The sequence below is a fragment of the Anguilla rostrata genome, chromosome 12, assembly GCF_018555375.3.
Source record: "Anguilla rostrata isolate EN2019 chromosome 12, ASM1855537v3, whole genome shotgun sequence".
NCBI classification, from domain to species: Eukaryota; Metazoa; Chordata; class Actinopteri; order Anguilliformes; family Anguillidae; genus Anguilla; species Anguilla rostrata.
The window spans coordinates 2084250-2099360 of record NC_057944.1 but is presented as its reverse complement, the minus strand read 5'-3'; the positions used below and the strand labels follow the sequence as shown (position 1 = coordinate 2099360).

Here is a 15111-nt window from a genome sequence, read left to right as displayed (position 1 = left end):
TGACGTCCAGAGAAACTCCTTTTCCCTTTCCGATTGGAGCGGGGATGGTCACTCGTCCCTCTGCAGCCCTCGCTCTCCGGGGATCGCGTGTGAACCCCAGGACCGGCGGTTATCAGAGAGGAGGTCATAGAGCGGTTCAAGTGGCCGTGTCCACATGCGGCTCCTGGAAACATTTTCTCTGGTGATTTATCCACATTGTTCCAGTCAGGATGAGCACACAGATGAGGAGCGCTTGTTTGGTTGCGCTCCAGATGGACCCGTGCTCACAGTGAGGCTCAGGTGTGAGTCTTCCTGCTGTTACAACAGCCCAGGCCTTGCTTTGGATCAGGTGAGCCCAGGCCTCAGATCTCTGCAAATCCCCGCCCTGCTGAACCCCACTGCCTGTCAATGGGCGACACGTTCAGGCTACAACCCACTGCACATCAAATCCCACTCCCAGGCAGATCTCTGAGGTCAGGAGGGGCCTGTATCATGAAGCAGGATTACTGAGTTAGCTGGATAACTGCACTGAGTAAAACCCTGTATCACAGAGCAGGATTACTGAGTCAGCAGGATAACTGCACTGAGTAAAACCCTGTATCACAGAGCAGGATTTCTGAGTTAGCTGGATAACTGCACTGAGTAAAACCCTGTATCACAGAGCAGGTTTACTGAGTTAGCTGGATAACTGCACTGGGTAAAACCCTGTATCACAGAGCAGGATTACTGAGTTAGCTGGATAACTGCACTGAGTAAAACCCTGTATCACAGAGCAGGATTACTGAGTTAGCTGGATAACTGCACTGAGTAAAACCCTGTATCACAGAGCAGGATTACTGAGTTAGCTGGATAACTGCACTGAGTAAAACCCTGTATCACAGAGCAGGATTACTGAGTTAGCTGGATAACTGCACTGAATAAAACCCTGTATCACAGAGCAGGATTTCTGAGTTAGCTGAATAACTGCACTGAGTAAAACCCTGTATCACAGAGCAGGATTACTGAGTTAGCTGGATAACTGCACTGAATAAAACCCTGTATCACAGAGCAGGATTACTGAGTTAGCTGGATAACTGCACTGAGTTAAACCCTGTATCACAGAGAAGGATTACTGAGTTAGCTGGATAACTGTACTGAGAAAAACCAGGAACCCTCCCAAACCTTGAACATGGACTGAAGTAAAAAGAGCTGTTCCTGGTTTTACTGGCAGGCCTAACTGAACACTTCTCCTGTGGTTCATCTTCACAGAGAGCTCTCTTGCCACTGCATTTTAGCTCCACTGTTGAATGGTAAAGTGCAGCAGAGATAATGTTTCAGAGAGGATCTTGAGGTGCCCTTTGGATGAACTGATGGAGGACTTTTCATGACTGAATGAAGAACAAACACAAAAGTGGTGGAGATGCCTTTGCCAGATCTGGAGTGTTCTCAGTTTCAGGTCATCGTGTGCTTGCAAGTTGAACTCAGCAAGTTTACACATTCCCATTTCCACGAGTATTTCTGGATGCACTTAAACTGCGAATACCCAGTTCTGTTTCCTGATGACTGTCTTCAGGATCCAGCCAAAGTCATTGTCCTCACTTTACAGTAGCTGACATTAATAATTAATTTCAAGTCCTTCTCCCCAGAGGTAAACACAACACGAACGCTTATTTCAAGTGCTTTAAAGGCACCGGCTTGTAATAAAACACTAGGAATCCCTCTGGATTAGCTACAGAGCTGCCCACAAACTATTACGTTTTAATCAGGATAGCAATGGAGTCCTGACCCCAATTCAAAGACCCATATCTTATGTGATTAAGTCCATCTGATACTTACAAGCGCTGCTATGCAAACTATGTAATGCCGTCACGGATGCAGTGAACGCCGGCATTTTCCCAGTTCCGTGGCAACAAAAGCGGGAAACAGAGCTTTTGGGCGGATAAGAAGCTGGGAGTTCATGTCCTAGAATCAGCTGATGGTGATTTCAATGAGCACAACCTTTTCTGCCCTAAGACCACATCCCACACTTACCTACAGCATGCAACCAATTCAAGCACTTTTCAAGAGCTTCAAGGTCCCATTTCCTCAAAGTCAAGGACCCATGAAATGTATCCACCAGAAATGGATGATCGATGTATTTCTGGTTCCTATGAATTGTGCATTGGCAGTCACATTTTAAAATGTCCAACAGGACATAGGTTAATCTTGTGAGGTTGTGAGAAAATGAGAAATGTTGTGTTTGGAGGCTAATTTTGCAATGAGCCATGGCAGATTTCTGTCAAATAAGCTCATTTAGCTTTATAAGCCCCCGGTAATAACTTAGGTTCACAAAAGTTTATCTTGCGTTAAGCTAGCCTACGTTACCTAAGATTTGCTCCATGGCTTGTTAGGATTGTCCCCACATGCTTGTAAATCTTGGTATCGGCATCTGGAACATCCGAAATCACTGATCTTTATGGCTTAATTTTGAACAGTGCAAGACAGCCTGGCTACTGTCACATTGATTTGCACTTGTATTCGCAAATAAACGGCATGACATCTGATGCCATCAATTTCAACGTGTCATTAATTCAGAACTGGGTAAAATGTCAGACACAGAGCGTACGTCTGCAAAGCATTGTTGTTAGGGGAAGTGGACTAACTGCTTTCAGCAGCTGGACCCGCAGCTCTGTGGCATGTCTGAGCGTTGTTCTAGCGGACCAAGCCTAGCATCCAGCCAATCAGCAGGCCATCCCAGGGTTCTGTCAAACCCCAGCCAGCGTCATCCCGTCAATCACAGAACAACAGGCGGTAATCTAGCAACGAGCAGAGGAACATTTCCTTTCCTTCGGTGAGGGATGAGGGAAAATAAGAAAACAGGATGCCGGTTCTGCAATGCAACACACTGACTGTTCATTCATCAGAGTTCAAATGAGTCAGAACAGTACCGCTGCGCACTGGTGACCTCATAACCAGCCACAAACACAGGGGCAAGAAGGTTCATTTTTACATTTTAGCCGACCCTCTTGCTGAGAGCCCATTTATGGAGATTCTTACTGAACTAATTCAGGTTAAGTTTCTTGCTCAAGGGCACAGTGGCACAGCCCCATTTGTGAGTAGCCCAGTTCCCTAACCACTGCCCTACCCTGCACGATTAACATAACTCCCTGTGGGGCAGAGGCCACGACCAGCAGCAAGGGGTGGAGGATAAAGGTCTCATGTCTCTCGGCATACAGGAAGAACAGTGGCATGGGTGGCACATAGGAAGAACAGTGGCATGGGTGGAATACAGGAAGAACAGTGGCACGGGTGGCATATAGGAAGAACAGCGGCACAGGTGGCATATAGGAAGAACAGTGGCATGGGTGGCATACAGAAGAACAGTGGCACAGGTGGCATACAGAAGAACAGCGGCATGGGTGGCATACAGAAGGACAGTGGCACGGGTGGCATACAGAAGAACAGTGGCACGGGTGGCATACAGAAGAACAGTGGCATGGGTGGCATACAGAAGAACAGCAGCATGGGTGGCATACAGAAGAACAGTGGCATGGGTGGCATACAGAAGCATAGTGGCACGGGTGGCATACAGTATAGGAAGAACAGTGGCACGGGTGGCATACAGAAGAACAGCGACACGGGTGGCATACAGAAGCATAGTGGCACGGGTGGCATACAGAAGAACAGTGGCACGGGTGGTATACAGAAGCATAGTGGCACGGGTGGCATACAGAAGAACAGTGGCACGGGTGGCATATAGGAAGAATAGAACTAAACCAAGGCCTGGTTCAGGTACGTTATGCATATAACTTGCAGGCAATTTTGTACTAACAGTAGCCCATATTCATAAAGCATCTCCAGAGGAGGTTTGCGGCTCAGCTGGGTACCATGAGAATTATTCATAAATCTGTACACTTGAATGGACCTGTGTCTGCTCCTAACCCCTGGAGATTCAGCCTCATGATGTTAATAAATAAATGACCAAGGGGCCTATCAGCAGGGCTTTTAATGGCCATCTTATCTTATTCAGCCAGTTGATAAACACTTTTATCTCAAGGGAGTTAATCCTCTGAAGAGTAGGTTATTTGGAATGTTTTTTCAAGTCAGTGTTCCAGAAATTCATCGCTTTCAATTACTTACATCAGTTACATCAGCATTAGAATGTTCAGTTAAGAACATTCTAACAACATTTGTGATTTCACAACTTAAAGGGTTTTAACATCAAAGCACACAGTTAAATTGTTTTTAAAGGAAGAGATGTGCCTAACTCTGAGTGTAAGAGTACAGGGGACATACAGCAACTAACTGAAACCCACAGGCCACGATTCTGCCCCCTTCCCTAGAGGGATTTTAAACAACCCCCCACCCGACCCCCCCACATCTGTTGTTCAGCCACAATTAAACTCAGATTAAAAAGGACCAAAGAAGGCTGCATTGAAAAGAGACTGGCAAGAGTGATGCAATGAATACCAAGTTCCGGAGTAGTCCGCCCAGTTCGCACAGAAACGAGGAGCCTCATAACAAACACCCCGCCACCAGGCACGCATGTGCGGTTCATCTAACCACACACCACTCAGGAAGGCAAACAACGCAGTTTCTGCTGTTTTTGTCTCTTTTCTGAGATGTGTACCCACGGTTGGGGGGGGAGGTGGGGTGGGGTGAGGGGGAGGGGGATTTCCGTGTGGCTTTTCACTGCTGTTTTTGGACAGGGCAGCCATGGCGTCAAGGGTGGCTCTCTCACCCACCCAGAAAAATGGAGCTGCTCTCTGCACTCAGCCACGCTGCCAGAGAGGGGGTATGTGGCCAATCGGCAGCACACTGGGACCGCAGCTTTAACGACAGCATCTAGAGGAGGAAGAGAATTCAGTCTGGCAGCGATGAGTGAAGGACGACGAGCAGGCGGTACACTGAACAGGACGCGGCCCAGTACATCACACCCTGCCATTTCCCCTCCTCTGATGAACCACAAGGTGCTAATGTCATTATAACCTTTGAGCTGAGAACACAAAGCACAGACACACACACACACGCTCACGCACACACACACGCACACACACACCACACACACACTCGCATGCACGTACGCACACACACTCAGATGCACGCACACACACACACACACACACACGCTCACGCACACACACACGCACACACACACACCACACACTCACGCACACACACACTCGCATGCACGTACGCACACACACTCAGATGCATGCACACACACACACACACACTCTCCTGGGACTTGTGGGCATGTCAGTAGACAGTAAAGGAGCAATAAGATATCAGTGCTCACGGGCGCCCCTCAGCTTCCAAACCCAAGGACAGGCCTGCCTGCACGGCTTATGCAAACGCGCAGCGACGGCAGGTTAGGGCCAGCACCCTTTGCATGGCAAGGAATCAGCACAGGTGCTTCATTTTTTACCCATTTCACGGTCGGCTGGGGAGGCAGCGGAGTGGCTCTGCAGAGCCCAGGGCTGATGTCCTGGGAGGAGAATTAATGACTTCAATAAAAGTGGCAGATTTTTGAGTTGGTTCCCGACCGAGAGGACCGCGAGAATCACGCTGGCTCAGCCGGCCTGCCGCTCCAGTCAGCAACATGGCGCACCATCTCCGCGTGTGTTTAACAGCCCGTGCATGGGTGCGTGCGAGCGTTCGGACATGTCACCTTGTGCAGCGAAGGTGCCGCCTCTGACGCGCTCATTTGCGTCATAACATAACATAACGACAAGAACAGGCCATTCAGCCCAACAGTGCTTGCCATTTTCCTGACTAAATTGTACCTAGCGCTCTGATTACCTCTGATTGCCTTCAGACCAGATAGTACCTTATCAAGCCTTCTCTTGAAAATCCCCAGAGTTCCTGCCTCTACTACGTGAACTGTCAGGCTTCACACTTTGACTACTCTCTGCATTAAAAAATTATTCCAAGTATCTGCACGGAATTTGCCATTTGCTAATTTCCATTTATGTCTCCTTCTACTAACAGAACTCAACCTCGAGAGAATGTGAACTACAAGAATCTCTTGTAGTTCACATTCTTGATTGCCTTTATGAATTTAAAAGCCTAAATTAAATCACCTCTAAGTCCCCTTTTACTAAGCTTGAAGAGATTAAGCATCTTAAGTCTTTCCTCATAACTTTTATCTTTCATACCAGGAATCACTTTGGCTGCCCTTCTTTGAACCTTTTCCAGAGCCTCTATATCTTTCATGTAACTGATCTTGTATCTTTCCCCAGAACTGCACACAATACTCCAAGTGTGGCCTAACGAATGTATTGTATAAGACAAGTATAACTTCCTTGGATTTATACTCAATACTTTTGCCTATATATCCCAGCATCCCGTTGGTCTTATTCCCACGGTGCGCAGGCAGGACTGCCGCCATGGGCTATGCATGGCAAATTGTGGTCACGCACTCATGGATGACCTTTGAGGGACGTTTTGTGGGACGCATGCGCAGGTGGTGTTTCGTTTAGTAGGACGTTTAGTAGGACACATGTGCAGGTGGTAAGGCACAACATTTTTAGGCACAGCTTTATCGCCTAACGTTACTTTAGCTAACCCTAACATGTTCGCGTTTCTCCTACTTTAGCTAACCTAGTTAGCGCGTACGGATCGCCTACTTTAGTTAACCTAGTTAGCACGTATGGATGCTATCCTGCACGCATGAGTAGGAGCTAAGGGCACAGCTACAACCACCGATACAGATGTATGGACACACAGAGGACAACAAATAACGTTACAGAGGCGAGGGCATGCCATAGCTAGCTAGTTATATAGTTAGCACAGGTGCGCCGTGGGTCTGGAAGGTTTCATACTTGTTTATTGCTACAGCACACTGCCTAGAATCTGAAAGGCTTTGATCAACCATTACTCCCAAGTCTTTTTCAAACTAAGAATATTCCAATTTCCAGTTGTTCCTCCCAAAAAGTAATCTTGCCTAATTGTTTTATTTCCCACATTCAGAACTTTACATTTGGCTATTTTGAATTTCATTTGCCAGGTTTCCTCCCACTTCTGGATTGTTTAAATCTTCTTGGATTGCTTTAATATATTCCAAACTATTAGATGGGCCTCCCAGTTTTGTATCATCTGCAAATTTGACTAATGTATTTTCTATGTCCCTGTCGAGGTCATTGATATATGAGGAGCTGATCCTTGTGGGACTTCACTTCCAACAGTTCCCTGCTCAGATAATATCCCTACTACTACTCTTTTGGTGCTTCTCCACCACTGTGCCGTGCCAGAATCCGTGCTCCCGCTTTGTTTTGCTTTCTCCACTGCCACCTGACCCGTGCCGATTTTAGCTACTGCTCTGGGGTAGGTACCAAAGGTACTATCCATGCTGCAATTCAATACTGCAGACCATTGATTAGTCAATGGAAATAGTCACAAAACGTCATCCCATGTTCAGTTTGTTCACCAGCAGCAACCACCATTTTTAAATACCACAACAGCAAGAGAGAGTAACGTTAACTAGCGAATTCTACAGTCAATATCTGGGACTAAATATTGAATAAATATACAACCTTACCATTGGTTCTACGCATAGAGATGTCCCTTTTGAGACCAAGTAGTCATATATTGTCTTGGACAATATATGACAATGCCTGGGTACCTTTGTAAATAACAAGCTGTGTGTAACAAGCTGTACAGTCTGGCTTGTTTGACAATTCATTTATTCAGTAGGTGAGAGTATAAGCTTTCTAACGATGTATAACATATCTAATTTTGCTTCTGGAATAGTGTTTTATAGGTCAGCGTAACCGAAAATTTTCTTATCGTCGCAATAACTTACGCACTCTCTGTGATAGCAGTAAAAGACGAAAGATGTAATGTAAGTATTACTGGTCAAATATTTTGGTTATATACGTTATTTTTTAAATTAAGTGTCTTTAAATAGGTTAGTGGTATTATATGTGGATATTTCACACTGTAATGTTAGCATTTGTTAGTAGTGTAATAGTTTTTGTGATGCATGCAACAGTGATGATGAGAGTGTTGGAACATTGCCAAAACGTGGTGGACGGTTGAAAATTGTTTTCATGTTGTCCCATCCCCATACAAGAAAACATACAAGAGTACAGAGCATAGAAATACATACAAGAGTTAATTATTACATATTTAGGACGCTTTACTCTGCTTTACTTCTCCCATGACTCCTCCTACCTTCACAGGTCTGTTGTGTAATGGAGAAGCGCAACAGGCAAGGGTAGGATACGAATGCTTGCCATCCTGTACCGCGCCATGCTGGTCAGTGGAGAAGCGCCATTTGTGTTCTATCCTGTAGCCAGTTCCGAATCCACTCTGAAATACATACTCTAATTCCTACTGTCTTCATTTTTCTAACAACATTTTAGCCATAGAGGAGGCCTTGTTACTTTGCCAAAATATATCAAAGCAAACTGCAGAATCATCACTAGTTCCAAGTGGCTCGATAACCTCAATGCTACTAATTCTGTCCGAACCATTGCAAAGCACCAGATCCAGAACTGATTTCCCTCTTGCCGGCTGATTGACATATGGTGCCATGAAAAGGTCATTTATAACATCTAAATATTCTTCCTCACTTTTTCCTTGTCCTGTCACCATTTCCCAACTAATAGCAAGGTAACTGAAGTCACCCATAATAATGGTAACAATCCTGACCAGTTTGTTTCCAAAGAGCATTGAATTCACACTACTGTCTGAAGCTGGTGGCTGGTAACACACACCTACCGTAAGGCCCTTTTCATGTTCCGCAATGAGCTTAATCCAAAAACATTCACTGCTGGTCAATTTCTGGAATTTTCTGCACATTAAAATTTTCTTTTACAGAGAGCTACACCCTCACCTCTCTTACTAGGTCTATCCTTCCAAATGATTTTGTACCCCTCTATACTATATTCATCCCCATCCTCCTCCCCAAGCTCTCTATAATCCCAACCAAGTCATAGCCCCCACTATTTGCAGCATCAAGGTCCAATAATGTATTTTTCATGATTCTAGCATTAAAACAGACATTTCAGATTATTAGTTCTGTGCATCCTCTCCCGTTCCATCACCATCGCGGGAGACTGCAGGGTGATGGAAAGCGAGACAACTCCTGGCATCCCTCATTGTAACAGGACAGACTGTCTGTAGCAGGACGGCCAAATTTCAGGGCATGAAACAGAGTGTTCTCTGCTTCTCTCAGGCCGAGTGTAAGGGGGGGGGGGGGGGGGGGTCAAGCACGGGAGCATTTGGGGGAAATGCTTGGCTTCCTCTGGGTAACCTGCAGAAGGGAAGGGCTGCTGTGAGGAAGCATCAGCCTCCTGTATCGCCTTCCTGCTCTGTGCTCTACGAGCCGCTCGCCTTCCTGCTCTGTGCTCTACGAGCCGCTCGCCTTCCTGCTCTGTGCTCTACGAGCCGCTCGCCTTCCTGCTCTGTGCTCTACGAGCACTCGCCTTCCTGCTCTGTGCTCTAGAGCCGCTCGCCTTCCTGCTCTGTGCTCTATGAGCCGCTCGCCTTCCTGCTCTGTGCTCTACGAGCCGCTCGCCTTCCTGCTCTGCTCTAGAGCCGCTCGCCTTCCTGTCTGTGCTCTATGAGCAGCTCGCCTTCCTGCTCTGTGCTCTAGAGCCGCTCGCCTTCCTGCTCTGTGCTCTACGAGCCGCTCGCCTTCCTGCTCTGTGCTCTACGAGCCGCTCGCCTTCCTGCTCTGTGCTCTATGAGCAGCGCCTTCCTGCTCTGTGCTCTACGAGCCGCTCGCCTTCCTGCTCTGTGCTCTACGAGCCGCTCGCCTTCCTGCTCTGTGCTCTACGAGCCCTCGCCTTCCTGCTCTGTGCTCTACGAGCCCTCGCCTTCCTGCTCTGTGCTCTACGAGCCGCTCGCCTTCCTGCTCTGTGCTCTACGAGCCGCTCGCCTTCCTGCTCTGTGCTCTACGAGCCGCTCGCCTTCCTGCTCTGTGCTCTACGAGCCGCTCGCCTTCCTGCTCTGTGCTCTACGAGCCGCTCGCCTTCCTGCTCTGCTCTACTCTATTCCCAGAGTATTCAGATTAAATCAAAGATTTACACATGAAAACACTCACCATTTGCTTAAAGGATGGAGGTACTTTTGTCAGGTAACATGTACATGTTTATGTTTTGGGTTAGTTTAGTCGCTACAACAGACACTGAAACAGAATTCAATTACCATGTGGTGCCTACAAAATGCTGTTTCAACTGTTTATTCCAAAAGACAGCTTTTGTTTTTGTTTTTTAAGGCACATTTATTGGTTTATATATCAGCTGTATATTTTTGGTGTTTACATTGTTTACATTCCAAGTGAAGGCTTTGTTTATATATATGTAATTCTGAACCAGGATGTGCTGAAAAACAGTCAGTTAATCTGCCAGAAGTAATATCACTAGGGAGTACACTCAAAGTGAATAAAAACTCTAATTCCCAGGGGGCCTCAGTGGTACTATAGTAGCCTATAGTAACCAGCAGCAGCCCCAGCTGTGAGGCCAGGCCAGGGAAAGCACAGCTCGCAGGTGCAGATGTGCCCGATCCTCAGCGATGTTCTGTGCGAAGTAAAGCGCGAGAAAATGCTCAGCTGCTGTGAAACAGGCTTCAGGCACACAAGAGTACTCTGCCACTTAGCAGCAGTGATCTTGTAAGCCTTGTATCTGCTTAAAAAATACTTGCTAATTTCGAAAATTGAAAGGATCGTACATGGTATCCAGGCTATCCTAAGTTACACCCCGAAGTACTGGTAGAAAAAGCCATATGAATATTATATGTACATATGTACTGTAGGTTTCAGGCTTTCTTATAATTGTTCCAGTAAATGACTTAAACATTAGTATAGCTCTAATGAAATCATGTGACACCAAGACAAACAAGCCAGAGAGCAGAAGAGACACACTTCCCCTTTTATGCAAAGTAGGGGAACTTTCAAATCCACACTCAATTTATTGCCCCGGCAACCCAAAATAAATGTTGTTGCAGCAACAGGAAAACTATGGGCTGCATTCAAATGCAGACCATACACAGGTCTATAACTCACGGATCCTTGCAGCCGACACACCCTTCCAGCAAATTGAGTTTCTGACCAGCCGATGCCTCCGAAACAGAGATTCAATTAGACGTGCCTGCAGACCAGACAAGCCTGCGCTTGTAATTGGGCGATAACCCCACCACCCCCATTTGACTTCCCCGCTTATCTCACGTCCCCAAGCAGGCAATTACACCGACTGTCCGCACGCCGTGATGAAACGTCTGGACGTCCTGTTGCAGCCGTACTACTATTTGGTGCGTGACCCAAACCCGCTCTGGCAGCGAGCACGGGGGAAAGCTCCTCGCGAATACGATGTTCCCTCCCTGCTAAAAATAGAGGCTGGGGTAAAAGACTGACTGTTTAAGGGGATGTGACTTCATTAGACAGTGTGAAAATGGACGTAACGATGCGTGAAAGTGTCGAGGGGCGATGGGGGGAGGGGGGGTGCACGCGTAGCTCAGACTCGGACAGGGCGCATGGCGCAACACGCCGCCCAGCGTTCCGCGGGCAGGCGCATGCCATGCGGTGCGGGGGAGGGGATAATGACGTGTTTGTGTCTGTTTCTCTCTGCCCCTGCCATTCCACAACAATTGCATTACCTCCATCCACAACGCTCGGACCGGCGAACAGACCAGCGAGCAGACCAGCGAGCAGACCGGCAAGCAGACCGACGAGCAGACCGGCAAGCAGACCGGCGAGCAGACCAGCGAACAGACCAGCGAGCAGACCGGCGAGCAGACTGGCGAGCAGACCGGAGAGCAGCCCAGCGAGCAGACTGCCAAGCAGACCGGTGAGCAGACCAGCGGGCAGACTGCCGAGCAGACCGGTGAACAGACTGGCGAGCAGACCGGTGAACAGACCAGAGAGCAGACTGCAGAGCAGACCGGCGAGCAGACCGGACCGGCGAACAGACCAGCGAGCAGACTGCCGAGCAGACCGGCGAGCAGACCGGACCGGCGAACAGATCGGTGAGCAGACCGGTGAACAGACCGGCGAACAAACTGCTGAGCAGACCGGCGAACAGCCCGGAGAGCAAACTGGCGAACAGACCGGCGAGCACACTGCCGAGCAGACCGGCGACAGACTGCGGCAGACCGGTGAACAGGCTGCTGAGCAGACCGGTGAGCAGACCAGCGGGCAGACTGCCGAGCAGACTGGCGAGCCGAGCAGACCGGCGAGCAGACCGGTGAACAGGCTGCTGAGCAGACCGGCGAGCAGACCGTAGAGCAGACCAGGAAACAGACTGGCAAGCAGACTGCTGAGCAGACCGGCGAGCAGACCGATGAGCAGACTGCCCCAGTGAGCAGACCGGCGAGCAGACCAGGAAACAGACTGGCGAGCAGACCGGCGAGCAGACCAGGAAACAGACAGCTCGGGGGGTGGACGCTGGGTCAAATGACACTGCCCTCTGTCTGAGGTAAACAAGGAAACCGCAGGACACTGGAGCACTGAAGGGCAGCTCTGCGACCCCTAAAGTTCTGCAAAGAGGCCCTGATTCGGGATTAAGGGACACAAAGGCTGTGTAAGGAGACAGGCAGGGGCTAGTCGCACTCCTGTTTCCATGAGCTGCCACAACAACTGCAGAACTCAGGAAGAAAAAAAAACAACTAACAAGCAAAGTTTCTGTAAGCAACATCCTTCATGGCAATTGCACTGAATTTCTTAAGATTCTGAGACAGACAGGGAAACCTTCTCATGAATAACCATGAAAAACCATAACCATAAAGCAGACGCAGTGGCGGGCTGTGACAGAAACACACAGCAGTTTCCTGGGAGTGGAACTTTCATTGACTGAGATTGATTTTAGCTATCCGTAATTTAGTATTTAGTTGAAGTATTTTTACTATTATAAAATACTGAAATCACACTAATGTCATAACAAATATACTAGCTGCTCAGTGCATTAGGATAGTGTACATTCAGTACTACTGCCATTAAAATTACTACTACTACCACCATCACTACTACTGCTGCTGCTGCTACTACTACCCATTATTACTGCTACCACTATCTCTAATAATAATTATATTAATAATCACAATAATAGTAAAATTAAGGTCACTGCCTGTCTATAGGAGTACTTGAGTGAAATATAATTCCTGATATGACGTACAGGATGCAGTATTTTATCGCACTTTCATTTCATTTTCCGCACGCATGTCCAGACAGATGAAGTACGTAATTACTTTCACCGCGACAATCTGACTCAGCAAAGTGAAAATTTGTAGTTATGTCCAAGGGAGAATGAAGTGTTTGTTTGTAACTTATTTAACTGCGCTCATTTCAAACTGTCGTCATAAGACAGTTTTGCCCTGTATAGCCACCCATGAACCTGCAACATGGCACGACTGCACTGTGGTATCGAGGCGCAACTGCTTATTATTATTATTATTATAGTGATAAACTGGCAGGATACAAGGCATACAGCTAGCAGGCAGTTGCACGCATGAACCTAGAAGGCAGAAGCTAGACATACGGAAACATCACTAATCTGATAAAGGTATATAACTCACGAACCACGCACACACTCAACCCCAAATGTATTTTCCAACACAAAGAAGAAAAATACGCAGCCAAATGCCACACTACCTTTTAAAGTTAGAATGCACTTCAAAAAACGAAGTTTAACACTGTCCCGTTGCAACAGCATCAATTTTACTGTGCATCCTGTCAAAGCAGTAATTATTGTGTGGGTGGTAATGTTTTAGTTATACCATGGTAATGGTAATAATTACTAAGCGTCACGCTGACAACTGCATATGTATTATCAATAAAGGGTTAACTGGAACTATCGAGATATGTCCATACTGTTCATCGTGTTTTTGGCATGAACAATAAAAATATTATTAAACTACAAATATTACTGCAGGTAATTACGGCACACAGCGAACGCCGTCGGATAGCAAGACAACTAGCAGAACGGATAGTTAAATAAATGTACAACATTGTTTTAAACAGCCTGGATTCCTTACTAATGTGTTAATCATATGTACGGTTTTCAGAAACATTACTGATAAAAAAGCAACATTCGAGTCCAGTGTCAAAAAGCAGTCAATCAAAGAACAACGGTAATTTAACTACAATCAATGGTGATGGAACATATTATCATAAGTACAGTAAAGCGTATCATGTATCCTTTGTCGACTGAAATTCAGTCCCCCTCCAAAAAAAAAAAAAAATATATATATATACTATATATATATATATATATATATATATATATATATAGTATTATAGCTATCATACAATTTTCCAACAAGTGTAACTGGCTCGTGAGGGCACTTCGCACAGCAGTCTCTGGCTACATGGGTAAGCAGGTAAATGAGAAAGGCAATGGCTAGTTACTGTCGCAAAGTAGATGCATAAGGACAAACGAATAAAAGTTTAACCACTTACATTTCGGTCCTTTAGCAGTGTTTTTCCGAAATACCGAAGTGTCCATACTGACGAAGGAAAGCCTGAAACAGATGGCAGCAGTCTTGATGGCTGAAACACGCGCTATTCCTCTCTTCGCTTCCTCTCTGAGAGCGGCGGCGTGCAACGATGCGTATTAGAGCAGTGGCGACGGCCTCTCTCTCTCTCTCTCTCTCTCTCTCTCTCTCTCTCTCTCTCTCTCTCTCTCTCTCTCTCTCTCTCTCTCTCTCTCTCTCTCTCTCTCTCTCTCTCTCTCTCTCACACACACACACACACACACAGACACGCGCACACACTCTCGCACACAGGGGCACACGCCGTTGCACTGATTCTCACAAGCGATAAAGTATGCTAATAAGCATCATCAGTCATTTCTGACCATGGCAGTACAGTATTACAACACAGTATATCTCCGTATTCTGTACTTTCCATACTACCACAACTTGCTCTCCGAGTGGAAATAACGCAATTGTGTAATGCCATTGCGCACTTACAATATAAGCGTGTCATCAGAAAACAATGTCAAATCGAATATACACGGTTTGAGTTTAATTTAAGCAGCAATTGGTGTGACATGACTGCCTCGCCAATTAAGCAAATAGTTTAATTGGCACGTTTTTTCCGCAGTTGCTGGTTGTCTTAGCAACCGACTTCCCATCTGATTTGCACAGAAGCAGTTCAAGGTAATTGTGTGTGCTAAACAGTCTGGCTTTGCGTTCGGCTACCAATGTAGCCTAGAAACACATACTTAAAAGAAA

The 15111-nt window shown here is 46.7% G+C and overlaps 1 protein-coding gene across 1 annotated transcript in view; it reads right to left on the bottom strand.

The window, feature by feature from the left end:
* The window catches only part of gpr4 (G protein-coupled receptor 4), a 36100-nt gene extending 21237 nt beyond the window's left edge, over positions 1-14863 (bottom strand). The window contains exon 1 of the mRNA XM_064302335.1: positions 14336-14863. The gene's annotated coding sequence lies outside the window, so the exon portion shown is untranslated. The remainder of the gene's footprint in view (positions 1-14335) is intronic.
* Positions 14864-15111: the final 248 nt, after the last annotated feature.